The sequence below is a fragment of the Helicoverpa zea genome, chromosome 1 (genome assembly GCF_022581195.2).
Source record: "Helicoverpa zea isolate HzStark_Cry1AcR chromosome 1, ilHelZeax1.1, whole genome shotgun sequence".
Taxonomy (NCBI): Eukaryota; Metazoa; Arthropoda; class Insecta; order Lepidoptera; family Noctuidae; genus Helicoverpa; species Helicoverpa zea.
In genome coordinates, this window is record NC_061452.1 from 6280405 (window position 1) to 6297325 (window position 16921).

At 34.8% G+C, this 16921-nt stretch overlaps 1 protein-coding gene across 1 annotated transcript in view; it reads right to left on the reverse strand.

Annotated features, from left to right (window-relative positions):
* The window catches only part of LOC124631263, an 80453-nt gene that overhangs the window by 15206 nt on the left and 48326 nt on the right, over positions 1-16921 (reverse strand). The window lies entirely within an intron of this gene.

Here is a 16921-nt window from a genome sequence, read left to right on the forward strand (position 1 = left end):
ATGCGTTCCTGACACATCGCGATTGAACTGACGACGTAACTTTGTAATGGCGTTGCAGTTACGATAAAAATTTTTTGCTGATTGTTTACCGTTTTAACAATTGATGAAATAAATTTAAAACAACATTATTATATCAATAATCAATGAATGTTATAATTTTGGTCCAAACTGAGTGTCAAATAACTTGGTAAACAATATTTTTCTAAATCTATACTGCGCAATTACAAGGTTATGTCAGCGCTTTATATTTGTAGTGCTGTGCTAAAAATAACAGGCAAGTATCGTAATCAGTTCTTTTACAGTTATACTTATATTATAAAATAAAAGATTTGTTTTTCTTTTTTAAAATTTGAAAATAATGGACTATAAGATAACTTTTATGAATTTAATACAGCTAATTTCAGCTAATTATTAAAAGCTTATATTAGTATCTTAAGGTAACAAACTGCGTAAGTTAAAACTTCAATACCAATCTGTGTTTAATAATCTTAGCAAATTCGGATTTGTCTCACATAGCTTAATCTCATAGACACCAATAAGTAAGTAGTATAATATGTGCGCAGTCCTGTTTACTATATTATGTCTATGGTTTTTATTTGATTATCCGGCTTATGTTTAATGGACTTGTAGCGACATGAAACGCATACAACCTTTTCGACTCGCAACCTTCAATAGTCATGAAGAAAAATACAATGAAGTTCAAATGTCAAATTCAAAATTTTAAATTTTCAAAATCAGATTTTCGTTGTCGCAGGCGTACACATATAAATAGGGCGCCGCCCGTATAAATAAATTAGTCGACATAAATTCTTCGTGCGTAACTCATCTCCTTAAGACTGTTTCTGCTTTTCAAACTGACATCGGCGCTAAATAGGACTTCGATTGTGTTTTTTATTGCGTTCTTTTTACTTTTGGTGCATAATAATGCCTAAACGTGGACAAACATTGAAAAGTGGAGCCCGTGAGTTAATCATCAAGCTGCAAGATTACTTTGAGCGGGAGCGGCAAAATTGCGGACCCCTGATACCTGTCGAACAAGTACAAGAACGCGTCTCTCAGGCGCTTGGAGTTAGCAAACGAACGATAACAAATATTAATAAAGAAAAGTTCGGCTCGACTGGCATGGAAGATAATATTTTACGTACTCCGAAGAAGAAACGTAGAACTAAACCCGTGACAGATATTGACACCTTTGACGCCGATGCAATCAGAAATCATATATATGGTTACTATTCCAGAAATGAATATCTCAACAGGAAGAAGCTTTTGGCATCCTTAAGAGAAGCTGGACTGTTTAGGGGGGGTAAAACTGCTTTAACCAAAATCTTAAAAGATATAGGTTTTTCGTATAAAAAAACAGACAAAAGAAAAATTTTATTAGAACGATACGACGTAATTTTAAAAAGGATAAGTTTTTTGAGGGAAGCAAAAAAAATTGATAACTGGGATAATGTCGTGTTCATTGACGAGACATGGCTAAACGCCAATCACACGGTTTCCCGTTCCTGGACGGATGATACACAAGCGTCAACGTCAAAAGTACCAATGGGTAAGGGGGCCCGTCTGATAATATGCCACGCAGGTTCTGCAAAATACGGCTTTGTGGAGAACGCGTTACTGGCATTTCAATCAAAAACCACAAATGACTACCACGAGGAAATGAATGCCACTACATTTAAAGAGTGGTTCCAGAACGTGCTTTTGCCCAGCCTAGCAGAGCCTTCTGTAATATTCATGGATAATGCCTCCTATCACTCGGTTCAAATACAGAAACCCCCTACCCAAGCTAATAAAAAAGAAGAAATGGTGGCTTGGTTACAAGCAAAAGGCATTGACGCAAATATGCAGATGCTAAAAGCAGAGCTAATTAAATTAGTTAAAGAAAATAAAGCGGCAAATGTGCGATACGAAATCGATGAACTGGCTCTGGAGTACGGTCATCGCGTTCTAAGAATTCCACCGTATCATTGCCAATATAACGCGATCGAGCTAATCTGGGCTCAAATAAAAGGTTACGCCGCCCGCCACAATACTTCCCCGCCATTCAGCACGAAAAAGATGATGACCCTATTAAAAGAAGCCTGCGGGGAAGTCACAAGAGATGACTGGGCAAGGGTTGTTGAGAAGACTAAAAACCTGATTTTGGAACATTTTGACCGAGATATCAGGATTGATTCTGTTATTGATAATAATATAATTATACATGTAGGGGAAGATGATGATGAAGACACCACCTCCTCAAGCGAATCGGAGTCTGATTAATATTCTGTACGCACATTCAATTCAATGTACTTACTTTATTGCATAGAAATTGTAACTTTGTAACAAAGAATAAATAAAACAATTTTATTATATGAATATTACCTTTTTTTGGTTTCCACTTAAATAACTAAAATAAAAATTTAAATGATTCCGCCAATTTAAAACGAAAATAATCTTAAAATAATTTGGCGGTTCATTTTGGAGGAACGGTAACGAACTCAGTGTTATGTTGTGCCCATCACTAGTCGTGACTAACTGACAGGTGTCAGGAACGCATTCTCTGAACGGCCGAACTATAATTACGAGTATGTGCGACATTATTAACTTGCTTTTATGCATGTACTTCATATGATTTTACGAGATCTCGTATTGTCGTTGGCTCGTTTTGGTTCTCAAACAGCACAGAATTAGCATTTATCGGTAACTAAACCTCGATTCACTAGTTTATCCACTCGAATTAGGAGACATTCATGTTATGAAATTAATAACACTGTTCCCCGCACACACTGGGCGCTTCGCCAAATAGCTGTCAGTTAATATAATGACTCACTTTACTACCTATGCTCGTATAAACTTCCAAACACACATATAACCTACTTCAAATTTTAATAAAACTTTCAAGTTTCACCATAGTTCTAACTGATTTATATCTAGGGGAAAACTTTTTCGATTTATTTCAAAACGTTTAATAATAAATAAAGCAAATAGCAAACAATACGGCTGTTTCTTTATTCTCAGACACAAAGGGAACATAGATTCAATCAGACGGTTTCACGCTAGGCCACATGTACATGTTGTAATCAATGTGGTGTGGGCACGACCAAATTTACGAAATCGACCGAAAAAACGTAATGACGCACTGTTTCGGTCGGGTGCGATAAATCGAGAAGAGAATTCGCCAGAAGTAAATACAAGTGAACGTTAGTGTAATTAGTAGAAAGGGACCCTCGATCAGTCGTCACACACAGCTCCTGAAGCTATTTTTCAACCGCCGAAATAGTACTATGGTGCCTATTTCTATTTTGAGTGCGAACGATTTGTTAGTTTCAAACTCGTGTGTAAACTTGATTGGTTTTCGTAGAATCAACTTGTAAATACGTCAGTTCGGAAGTCAGTTAAAAATATAATATCCGATCTTTTGAAGTTCGAACATCATCTGTCCATTGTGTATACCGATTCGATAACTATTGATAAACGGTCGACAGGAATACATGTCCGTCATTTATAACAGGATATAGCGAGTCGAAAAACCAGCTCGACTATGAACACGCGAATGATCAATTCCATAATTTATCAAGTACGATCGGGTTCCACACCCAATGTGCTTTGAAGGAAATACGTTTTTTTCGTAACAAACGATCTGGCCAATTACAACCGTTGAAATCTATTCCTTTTACTTTTATACCTGGCATACAATATAACCAGTACCATGGAGTAAGGTTTTATAGCTTTTTATATGGCGCAAAAAATATGGCATCAGTTTATACTTAAGGTCAAGGCAGGTTGACTTATAACTCAATTTATTTTCACGGTATTCGAAAGTTCAAATATATTAAGGTTTTATGGATATTTATAATATCACAAAATAGTTATTTGTTATACAAGAGTGCAAAGTTGCTTTTTAACTGCGGGCTTAATTTTGTGATATTATAAATATCCATAAAACCTTAATATATTTGAACTTTCGAATACCGTGAAAATAAATTGAGTTGAGAATCAAAAGAGCACAAGGTGAAAAATATTTGCACTCGAGTGCAACACGTAACTTTTCATCCCACCTTATCGAGGAAATTTCTAAACTCGAAACAAGAAAATGGCGCGCACATATGAGCATCAAATTAAAAAGAAGTACCTATTAAAGTTCATTTATTTGAAAACTCAGTTTAAAAATGAAACGAGATGTAAAATCTATGTAAAAACAATAATAAAAATGACTTAATTAATTGAATAATTATTTTAAGCAGTATTTTTTTTTTTTTAATATGTATTTGTTTGAAAAGTCTTATCAAGATTGTCACAAATGGAGTATTGCACACGATGTTCTAAATTCAAATCACTTTGCCGCTCTAGAGGATAAAAACGGCTTTTGCGCTCAGATATCAAAGGGTAAAACTACTCTTTCCGAGATGGTGGAATGAAAATGTTTATTATTAGTTTTATGGCCAAAAAAACTTACTCTTACTCCATGAATTTTAAGATTTTTCAAACGGACCGGAATTAAATAGCTTGCGTTTTGTAAAAATATAGCAACTACTATATACTACTAAAGTATGTACATGTTATCGTGCACTATCTAACCGAATATATATGGGTATGTATTTTTCTCAACCATCCGACTCTTCAAGCAGTGGCCATATAACGCAGAAATATACGTTTATATTTCCGACAAGTGTATGCTGAGGAAAGATATATTGGAATCCAACAGCTTCGGATGATAAATAGGAGATGTGGGGAAAGGTCAGATACCTTCGTAAGGAAATGTACCATTGTGAAATTCTACGCAAATATTGATGCTTTCTTAAAGCGTGCTACTCCTTATACTTAATTACTTACAAACGTATATACGGATACAAAATTAATTCCACATTAGTATTCACATGAATCGAGGACTAAGTTGCTGTACAGTATTTTTTTATTACAGGCAGGTACAGTTTCGTTACCCCCAAACTACCCTAGAAACCCCAAATTCACTGCGTCATAATATTGCGTGATGGCCGTGTGACATGTCACTTAATAATCGCGTGTATTAAGTACTCTGTATATTATTCTGTAGGTATACTGGTTTAAAATAGATGTACTACAATCGCTTTATTCGGTTCAACTCTCCCAAAGCCCTTGGCCGAGGGAGTTGCGAAAGGGTGGGATGTCAAGACTTTAAGGCTAAAATATGTAATTGCTATGACGTCATATTGCAATTATCATGACGTCAACACAATGCAGTGGGTGTCTTCTCAAGATGTTTTAATAGAATAATTTAGTAGACATCAAAACTTTTTACTACGTCACCTCTTTTGTTTATACTTGACACCGGTAAATAATAGAGTTTTATTCCCTTGTCGCTAACTTTAAGACTTTCGAAGTATTACATATCCGGACGCAAAACAGTTATAAAACAGAAATTGTTTTCTTTACGCAAACGATAGTCGGGTCGCGTGTGGTATGGTCTTGACAGCCAGATAAGTAGCACAAAAGGTAAATAAAGCGTTTATTTATTCAAACTATGCCTATATTAGCGCTTGTTGCTACCCATGATTAATGGACGATAAAAGGCAAAAATATATTTTTAGCAATACGAGATTGACTCCATATTAAATAAAACCTTTTTGATGGAATAGAAACGCAATTTGCAGAGTCGTGAGCTGACTTTAGTACTAATATTAGGCTCTTTTTGGAACCACTTAAAAGACGTACTCGGTACTTCGGCAATATTTTAGGGAGGACGATAATAAATGGTCTGCATCAAGAGTGGCTTTATGCGTGGTTTGTGCTGCCGACTAAGACATATGATGTACCTCACTAAAACATGAAGATTGTGATTGTGTAACATTTGTCTTACTCTCGGCTGAGTTGGGCGACCTAATAATGTAAATCTCTTTTATCCTACCATTTTACTAGCCTAGCGGCTAAGCTTACTTTATTAAAAGAATTCTATTAACTTCATCTTTTGTTTCTACTCTAAAAAGATAGACTCAGAGCGTCGACTAGACTAGAAATTATTTTTAAATATGGAATAACATAGTACTCGTGATCTTTAACATCACCTTCTCGTTGGCCGTAACAAAACTGTCTATCACTTATCATGAACAAACATCATTCAAAACTGTATAAACAATATACAAGCTGTTGATTTGCATCCGTGCCATATTCAAGGAGGTAATTATGCTAATGATTCTCGACCTAAATCAATAAAAAAATTGGTACGTAATTTTTTTTCTTTAATTTTTTTTCGGAATTCCGTAAATGTCATCAAACTCGTAAGTCTAGTGACCAAAAGAGACTCTAAAAATACTTAGAACAGGTATAAGGTGATTTTTTCTCCGAACAAATAAAATAAAATCAGCTTTCAGTCAATGTAATCTCAAAACAGCGATGGCTACCTGAAACCTTTTAAATTCGCTTGTGTACTTTAGCATACCGTTTTGGGAATTAAAAGTGACATGTTTATTATTTGAAGAGACTTATCCATATTTTATTAGTCCAGGATTATAATCCGCAGATTAATTCATGTATGAGCTCTAAACACATTTGTTAAATAATGAAAACTGTTACCTGTCCTGTTAGATTTCGTAATGGGTTGTAAATATTAAACTCCCTGAGAATAAGCAACACAAATTAATAAAGCTGATTATTTTCAGGTTGGGCTTATTAACACTTGGTAAAAGAGATCAACAAGCTTAGAAATACCCTACCTTATGTAGGTAAGTAATAATTCCATCGAGGAATATCTGGCGTTTATATGGCTTATTGATGGTGAAAACAGATTAATTACGAGTATGTGCGACATTATTAACTTGCTTTTATGCATGTACTTCATATGATTTTACGAGATCTCGTATTGTCGTTGGCTCGTTTTGGTTCTCAAACAGCACAGAATTAGCATTTATCGGTAACTAAACCTCGATTCACTAGTTTATCCACTCGAATTAGGAGACATTCATGTTATGAAATTAATAACACTGTTCCCCGCACACACTGGGCGCTTCGCCAAATAGCTGTCAGTTAATATAATGACTCACTTTACTACCTATGCTCGTATAAACTTCCAAACACACATATAACCTACTTCAAATTTTAATAAAACTTTCAAGTTTCACCATAGTTCTAACTGATTTATATCTAGGGGAAAACTTTTTCGATTTATTTCAAAACGTTTAATAATAAATAAAGCAAATAGCAAACAATACGGCTGTTTCTTTATTCTCAGACACAAAGGGAACATAGATTCAATCAGACGGTTTCACGCTAGGCCACATGTACATGTTGTAATCAATGTGGTGTGGGCACGACCAAATTTACGAAATCGACCGAAAAAACGTAATGACGCACTGTTTCGGTCGGGTGCGATAAATCGAGAAGAGAATTCGCCAGAAGTAAATACAAGTGAACGTTAGTGTAATTAGTAGAAAGGGACCCTCGATCAGTCGTCACACACAGCTCCTGAAGCTATTTTTCAACCGCCGAAATAGTACTATGGTGCCTATTTCTATTTTGAGTGCGAACGATTTGTTAGTTTCAAACTCGTGTGTAAACTTGATTGGTTTTCGTAGAATCAACTTGTAAATACGTCAGTTCGGAAGTCAGTTAAAAATATAATATCCGATCTTTTGAAGTTCGAACATCATCTGTCCATTGTGTATACCGATTCGATAACTATTGATAAACGGTCGACAGGAATACATGTCCGTCATTTATAACAGGATATAGCGAGTCGAAAAACCAGCTCGACTATGAACACGCGAATGATCAATTCCATAATTTATCAAGTACGATCGGGTTCCACACCCAATGTGCTTTGAAGGAAATACGTTTTTTTCGTAACAAACGATCTGGCCAATTACAACCGTTGAAATCTATTCCTTTTACTTTTATACCTGGCATACAATATAACCAGTACCATGGAGTAAGGTTTTATAGCTTTTTATATGGCGCAAAAAATATGGCATCAGTTTATACTTAAGGTCAAGGCAGGTTGACTTATAACTCAATTTATTTTCACGGTATTCGAAAGTTCAAATATATTAAGGTTTTATGGATATTTATAATATCACAAAATAGTTATTTGTTATACAAGAGTGCAAAGTTGCTTTTTAACTGCGGGCTTAATTTTGTGATATTATAAATATCCATAAAACCTTAATATATTTGAACTTTCGAATACCGTGAAAATAAATTGAGTTGAGAATCAAAAGAGCACAAGGTGAAAAATATTTGCACTCGAGTGCAACACGTAACTTTTCATCCCACCTTATCGAGGAAATTTCTAAACTCGAAACAAGAAAATGGCGCGCACATATGAGCATCAAATTAAAAAGAAGTACCTATTAAAGTTCATTTATTTGAAAACTCAGTTTAAAAATGAAACGAGATGTAAAATCTATGTAAAAACAATAATAAAAATGACTTAATTAATTGAATAATTATTTTAAGCAGTATTTTTTTTTTTTTAATATGTATTTGTTTGAAAAGTCTTATCAAGATTGTCACAAATGGAGTATTGCACACGATGTTCTAAATTCAAATCACTTTGCCGCTCTAGAGGATAAAAACGGCTTTTGCGCTCAGATATCAAAGGGTAAAACTACTCTTTCCGAGATGGTGGAATGAAAATGTTTATTATTAGTTTTATGGCCAAAAAAACTTACTCTTACTCCATGAATTTTAAGATTTTTCAAACGGACCGGAATTAAATAGCTTGCGTTTTGTAAAAATATAGCAACTACTATATACTACTAAAGTATGTACATGTTATCGTGCACTATCTAACCGAATATATATGGGTATGTATTTTTCTCAACCATCCGACTCTTCAAGCAGTGGCCATATAACGCAGAAATATACGTTTATATTTCCGACAAGTGTATGCTGAGGAAAGATATATTGGAATCCAACAGCTTCGGATGATAAATAGGAGATGTGGGGAAAGGTCAGATACCTTCGTAAGGAAATGTACCATTGTGAAATTCTACGCAAATATTGATGCTTTCTTAAAGCGTGCTACTCCTTATACTTAATTACTTACAAACGTATATACGGATACAAAATTAATTCCACATTAGTATTCACATGAATCGAGGACTAAGTTGCTGTACAGTATTTTTTTATTACAGGCAGGTACAGTTTCGTTACCCCCAAACTACCCTAGAAACCCCAAATTCACTGCGTCATAATATTGCGTGATGGCCGTGTGACATGTCACTTAATAATCGCGTGTATTAAGTACTCTGTATATTATTCTGTAGGTATACTGGTTTAAAATAGATGTACTACAATCGCTTTATTCGGTTCAACTCTCCCAAAGCCCTTGGCCGAGGGAGTTGCGAAAGGGTGGGATGTCAAGACTTTAAGGCTAAAATATGTAATTGCTATGACGTCATATTGCAATTATCATGACGTCAACACAATGCAGTGGGTGTCTTCTCAAGATGTTTTAATAGAATAATTTAGTAGACATCAAAACTTTTTACTACGTCACCTCTTTTGTTTATACTTGACACCGGTAAATAATAGAGTTTTATTCCCTTGTCGCTAACTTTAAGACTTTCGAAGTATTACATATCCGGACGCAAAACAGTTATAAAACAGAAATTGTTTTCTTTACGCAAACGATAGTCGGGTCGCGTGTGGTATGGTCTTGACAGCCAGATAAGTAGCACAAAAGGTAAATAAAGCGTTTATTTATTCAAACTATGCCTATATTAGCGCTTGTTGCTACCCATGATTAATGGACGATAAAAGGCAAAAATATATTTTTAGCAATACGAGATTGACTCCATATTAAATAAAACCTTTTTGATGGAATAGAAACGCAATTTGCAGAGTCGTGAGCTGACTTTAGTACTAATATTAGGCTCTTTTTGGAACCACTTAAAAGACGTACTCGGTACTTCGGCAATATTTTAGGGAGGACGATAATAAATGGTCTGCATCAAGAGTGGCTTTATGCGTGGTTTGTGCTGCCGACTAAGACATATGATGTACCTCACTAAAACATGAAGATTGTGATTGTGTAACATTTGTCTTACTCTCGGCTGAGTTGGGCGACCTAATAATGTAAATCTCTTTTATCCTACCATTTTACTAGCCTAGCGGCTAAGCTTACTTTATTAAAAGAATTCTATTAACTTCATCTTTTGTTTCTACTCTAAAAAGATAGACTCAGAGCGTCGACTAGACTAGAAATTATTTTTAAATATGGAATAACATAGTACTCGTGATCTTTAACATCACCTTCTCGTTGGCCGTAACAAAACTGTCTATCACTTATCATGAACAAACATCATTCAAAACTGTATAAACAATATACAAGCTGTTGATTTGCATCCGTGCCATATTCAAGGAGGTAATTATGCTAATGATTCTCGACCTAAATCAATAAAAAAATTGGTACGTAATTTTTTTTCTTTAATTTTTTTTCGGAATTCCGTAAATGTCATCTAGCCTTATTTAAACTTGGCGCGTATGTTACTGGCCTTAAAACCGTGCTACACCCTCACACAAACGCAAACACAAAGCATACGCAACGATCACTCATAAATTTCATTCATAAAATTGGATTACTTCTGAAATACCACGACATTACAATGACAAAAAAAGCAGTGCATATTACTTATTTTCCATCTACTGTAATTCCAATCGATTATTTACGTATTGTATGTCCTCCTCCTGAACTATGGCACAAATGCAAATCAACACCTTGTACATAGGTACACGTCTGTAGCAGTTGCCGTGTTACAGAGCAGCTGACATCTCATCTCCGCAACCTTAAGGTTATCATACTTTATCCATTCTATATGTTTTCATACTATTATACAGTATAATAAACATGCAGGCGGATGTTTTCGTTCATCCATCTTATACTTATAGAATAATCTCTCAGATGTCGCTTACTCCCACAGGATGGTATCTATATTCGTTGAAGAATTTGAAATGCAAAAATAGAAGAAATTATATACGGAATCTAAATAGATACTGCTATATCTATCAGCAGTGGTGTTTTAGACAACTAAGTACATATTTTATTTTAAAGAAATAAGTAACAACATATTTGTAAAAGAAAGAAGTACCATTAACAATTTATTTATTTCTCAACTTTCATTTTATTGTGACAAAACTTGGCAGTCCGGCAAAGTTCGAATTGGTAAGTTGAATATTTTACACAAAGGACACAAATTCATAAAGACATAATTGGCAGAGGAAGCGAAGCCTACCCGCCAAAGGGATATAATTAAAATTCAGTTGAGCCGTGCCTTCCTACTGACAAAAGGGAATTGCATAGTCAAACGATCGGTTTTCATTCGCTTCCCTGAAAGATTTTGAAAGCGCAACTTTAACGTTTTAACCTTAATTACTTGAGTTTTTAGGATTAAATTGTTGGTTTATGATGTTTTAACTTCTTTGTGGTGACAGAGGGGGCAATGTTGAAATGTTTTACTTGTTTTACCTGTTAAAATGTTTCTCTTGTTTTTTTGTCGTGGAAAAAGGGTTAAATAAAAGGACTGAAATAACATTTGCAATGATTACACTCCTATAACACACGACTTCAATGTTAAGTACCTCGTGTTTTAATTTATTGGGTTCTGTAGTACGTACCTATGTGGAATACAGGTAGTTAGGTACAGATAGTCCCACTGTGTGAACCTAGAAGCTAGGTACAGACAGCCCCAATAATTGCGGAGTTTGAGGTTAAAACTGCCAACAAACTGGTAGATCTGTCAAAATGCCAACACAATTTTCCCGTTTGGTAACAAACGTTCACTGGATTTGTGGTTTTGCCAGGTGGCATTGATATATTGGTATATTTACTTGTTTGTGTGTATTACTGATGTTTCTGGAACTACTGAAGCGAATACTATTACCTACTACCCGCTTACAAATACCAATTCTTTTAACCGACTTCAAAAACGGAGTTATTATGTACCTATGTAATACAAAGATCTGAATTAAGAGCCTTCAGTAGGAAGTCCATTAAAAATAAGAAGCGAGCACCAATTACATAAAGATTTTATAACGGATCTAAGGTTCTACTAAAAATTAGATGTAACCTAGATTCGGTAATTTTGCTAGTCTGAATTTGTGCCTAATCTCACGGGACGCAATAAGTATTAAGTAGGTAAGGTTTTTCAAGAAAGCTTTTACGCATCATCAAAGAAAATGTGTTAATTAGGTGCGAAGCCAGCGGTCGACCGTTACTGAATTATATAGAGGCGACGCGGTTGCCTCTGTCATTGATTCTACATTAGGGATTTGTACTGAACCTACGAAAGCGAGTGGACCTAAATATCAGATTAAATCTGTTGAGAATTAAGTAATTAGACCTATCTGCTGATGTGACCGAGATACCATTACAGCAAGGGCTCAATATGGTAATTTTACACCATCGCTGCGACAGCAAATCTATACTAATATTATAAAGCAGAAAAGTTTGTTTGTTTGCTTGAACGCACTAATCTCAGGAACTGCTGGTCCGATTATAAAAAAAGCTCTTTAGTTTTAGTTAGCCCATTTATCGAGGAAGGCTATAGGCTACTTTTCATCTGGGTTCGTGCAGAGGTTCCCACGGGATGCGGGTGAAACCGCTGGCAGAAGATAGTCCTTTCATATACACAAGCCATGTTCGCTAAGAAGTATATCTTTATATAGAAGTATCTATGTGATAAATAATAAAATTGTCTGGTGATCTTTTATAACCGATCTAGAATAGATGCACCGAGTACTGTGGTTAAACGAAACAATGAACACAGTATGCTTTTGTTTTATTGTCTGTGAAACAACATTAAATAAATTGTGGAGCTGTATTTGTTGGTGTTCACGTCCATAGAGACCTTAAAGACCTTGAGACCTCAAAGTTTTTTTGAATAAGACAAGTGATGGGGCGCTTTGTGTCCGTCTTCTGTCAGTCTGTCATGTTAATTCGTCAAGAATAAAAAGAAATACACTTTTTGGCAGTCTTCTTTTCGTAAAAAAAATATATTTTCACGTACTTCGTATTCTGTATTTCTTTTAAAACTAATCAAAACTTGTAATAATAAAACAGTTTTCAAAACGAGATTATTTTAAGTAGGTCCAGTAGCTATTGCATTCATCTTTCATACTTTTAATTTAAAGTTTGTACCTGTTTTTATAGCGTGAACTGAAGATGCAAATTCATTCGAGCGCGAAGCATTGAATTTAAAAGTTAACTGGAGTAGTTCTAGACTTTACAGCCGTCAAGAGGTACGGAAACCTTATTATTATGTTTGTTGAAGTGCTTTCAAGATATTTTATATTTAGTAAGCAAATCAGGTGCAGTTTTCTGATGGTATTTTAATACCTTGTTATCATTTCTTAACTTTCTGTTGACTTATGTTTGTAAGATTTATAAGTGTATTGAAATAAAAAAAAAATCTGATAGCCTCAATTAGGTACTCATAAGTTACTGGTAGGTTTCCAAAGAGAACATATTAATGTTTCGTCTAAGTTAATTAGGCAGTGAGATATAATTTGACTTTTAAAAGTCGTATCTACTTAGATACACAAACTCGGCCCAACTAGAGATATAAATGATTTATAGTGAAAAATCTTCTTATTATTTGTATACATATTTTTACAATAAAATGCCGTGTGATATTTCAGTATTATTTGAAAAGTTCCAAACTTTTTATAGTAAAATCTAATAAAACATTCGAGCATCAGGGCACTAGCAATAAGTGTCAGACTACAGATAGATCTCGTTTCACAGTGAAGTAGAAGTATTGAAATCTTTTCCATCTTACTCTAAAACAGCGCTGAAGCTTCGAGGCGCAGTTTATATTGCATGAAGTCGGAAATGCGACGACCTATGAGACCCCACTAAGCTCTGTCGACAATTTTATTTACTCCTGATGCGAAATTTTAGACCTCGCAATAAAAAGACGCGGTTTTTTATTTCAACATTGTAATAAACTTTACGATTTTTTGTCACTAAGAGGTATTGTGTTATATGAGCGTTCGGGGACTCGACAAATGAGGTTTTCCACTGTTAATGGTGACGCAGCGATATTTTTTCGAATGTAGTAACATTAATGTGGTATAGAAAAATATTTTTTATGTGTTTCTCTTGTCTATCACAAGAACTACTCAATATAAAATATTTTGCTGAAAATATTAGCTAGTCAGCAAGAATACAAAGACAGCTGTCTCTAGAGGTACAATAGCGTAACAATACTGTTTTACAAGTCCATCAAAGGCATTTTTTGATATGACGACTGTGATAGGTAAATGTATTTGATTAAGGGTGAAGGGAACGTGCTAGTTACATATAGATTTTAGCACCACCACACGTGAAAGTGATGTTAACGCTGCTGTTACTTACACCTAATGTAAAAGTGATAGGTTACCCTAAAATACCTATACTCCCAATACCTATCCCTTGTTTATTTAGTTCGATAAAAACTCCAAACTTCCTCCGTTATGAAGAGAAGAGAACGTGAAAGTTATGAATGAAGTTTCTCAAAGCGGTGTGATTGCATCAGAAACCTGTGCAGTTAGTGTTTCATGGTGAATGGACTTTAACGGGTTAAAGGTCGATTCGCACTCTCATTATGGCAGGTCATTCAATCGCGTAAGTGGAGCTGTGTTAACAAAAATAGATCGTCAACATGTCGGAAAGGCTAACTTTAAAATATTTATTTATAATCAAAATATAACGCCTTTTATACATAGAATATCAAAACATATTACTATTTCTTTTACGCGTCTTACTAACTAACCAGCTCTGGCCTTCAAAAATGCACGAAGTTACTTTCTTCTATGTGAAAGAGTGCTGGACTGACGAAGTCCCCCAAATCATCTAACATAAGATACAAGATACAATACTATATTATAGCTTGCTTAAAAGCCTTTTTACGATTTAGGCGTCTATCTTAAAATCTAGTAATACTTTGATTAGAAACGACTTTAGGTTTAGAAAGTTAGGTACATTTGTTTCAAACTTTGAAAACCGCACTGTCAACCTCATGATGCAGGCCCTTAAACCTCCAAGCCACATTCATTTCTTTATTTGCACCAATATGCGAAGAGTATTGATATAGATAATAGATAAGAGTAGGTACGTTAATATTAAAAAGTATAGATGTTTTCGTTTCACGCTCATCTCATTCGTACGTGGCGTAAGATACCTATGTATATTGTATGTAGTATATTTGAGGTTATTTTTACTACATAAACTTAGCTTTATGTACGAAAATCAAGTTTATAAATAAATTAAAATAGTTCGGCTTTGTATACGAATACGATAGAGTTTTTAGCTGTGTGTGGCTCGTAAATTACTATACTCAGTATTGAAATGCCTATTCAGTTAAAAAATCCTAATGAGTTTTACTAGCGAGTTTTGAATTAATTCTCAAAATAAGTTGTTTAAAGTAAAACTTTTGAAACTAATCAATTTTAATGACTTCAACTCTAAATATTGCTATAAATACTTTTAATATTATAGTTTAGCAAATTCGTTAGTGGGACTCCCACAGTACTCGGTTCACGTGGGGCGTAAGTTTCAATAGTGACTGCATAGAGGGTTGTTCCCGATTTCTCCAAAGATGATTCCCAATGTGATCAGCGTAAACTACTCATATTACATATTGTTAGTGCGAAAAATTGTTCCTAATGTGATCTGCTTAAAGAATACCTAGTACCTATAACCGCCGTACCACAAAAACTTTTAAACGTCAGTTTAACACTTGTCTAAAAAAATGACAGATTATGACGTTGAAATAGGGTTCATTTTGCAGCCACACTTTTTTTAGACAAGTGTTTGACACATGTTTAAGTTTTTGCAGTAAGACCATAAATGTTTATAGTGTGTGGAAACTCACCGAGGCAGCATTAGGCTCCGTCTCATGGTGGTAGGTGGAGTGGTGTCGGATAGTGCCCGCCATGCCGTCGTCAGTCTACATGCCGTATTGTCACATGACTACACTCCTCATTGTCGCATCACATTCTCTTGCACAATCAGCTTTGATAATCCATTGCACTGATAGTTTTTGATCTATGATGTACTATAGTTTCGTTATTTTATTAATATATAGATTTATACATCTGAATATGAGATGAAATTTAGAGGTTTTAGGGGAATAAATAGAATGCACTAATTGGTAAGGAAACCGACTTGGTGTATTTTATTGGTACCTACTTAAATTTTTGCTTTTGACACTTGTACTATAACTAACTAAAATACACCAAGTTGCAAAGAGATCGAGAATTACAACTTAGTGTATTTTATTGGTACTCCAAATAGTGAAGCAGTTTGCTTTTAACACTTGTACTATGTTCTTGTGCATTGACAAGAACTTACTTATTGGTAATTTATTTATTGGTTAAACTACGATATAGATTATGAAAATAGTGAAGATTCGTGGAAAAAATTTGCAGATACAGTAAATTTATTCTCTGAGCTTCATCGTGAGATAAATCAGTCATTGGGCAACTACAAATTATTTTCTCGAAACATTACTATTTTGTAATCACTGAAATGTTTTGACTTGTGATGAGTTGTTTACGAGGGTTTATAACTACATCGATTCTCCCAAGAGTGATCTTAAGTAACAGTAATAGCACAACTTGGTCCATTATACTTCCAGCTAGAAGCTAACTCGCCTGCAACTAGGCGAAGAAAAAAAGACACAGAAAAATGCAACATAAAATCCTTTACAGACTTTGGCAGAAATCTTTCTTCGAAGTTGTTTGGTAGTGGAAAACTTGAAGTTCGAGCTATAGGGGAGGGATTAGCAAGTGTGTCGTGCCAGGATTAATTCCGCCTCAGTCTTCGGGCGAAGGATTTTACGGGATGAGTGACCACTTCCATTGTAAACTATTTCTTGGGTATTGGTATACCGAGATTGAACCTTCATGGTTGGGTGTTTTACTTTTTATAATTTGTGTTGTTACCTCCTTTCATTATTGTCAAGTAAAGAGGTCGAAATTTTTT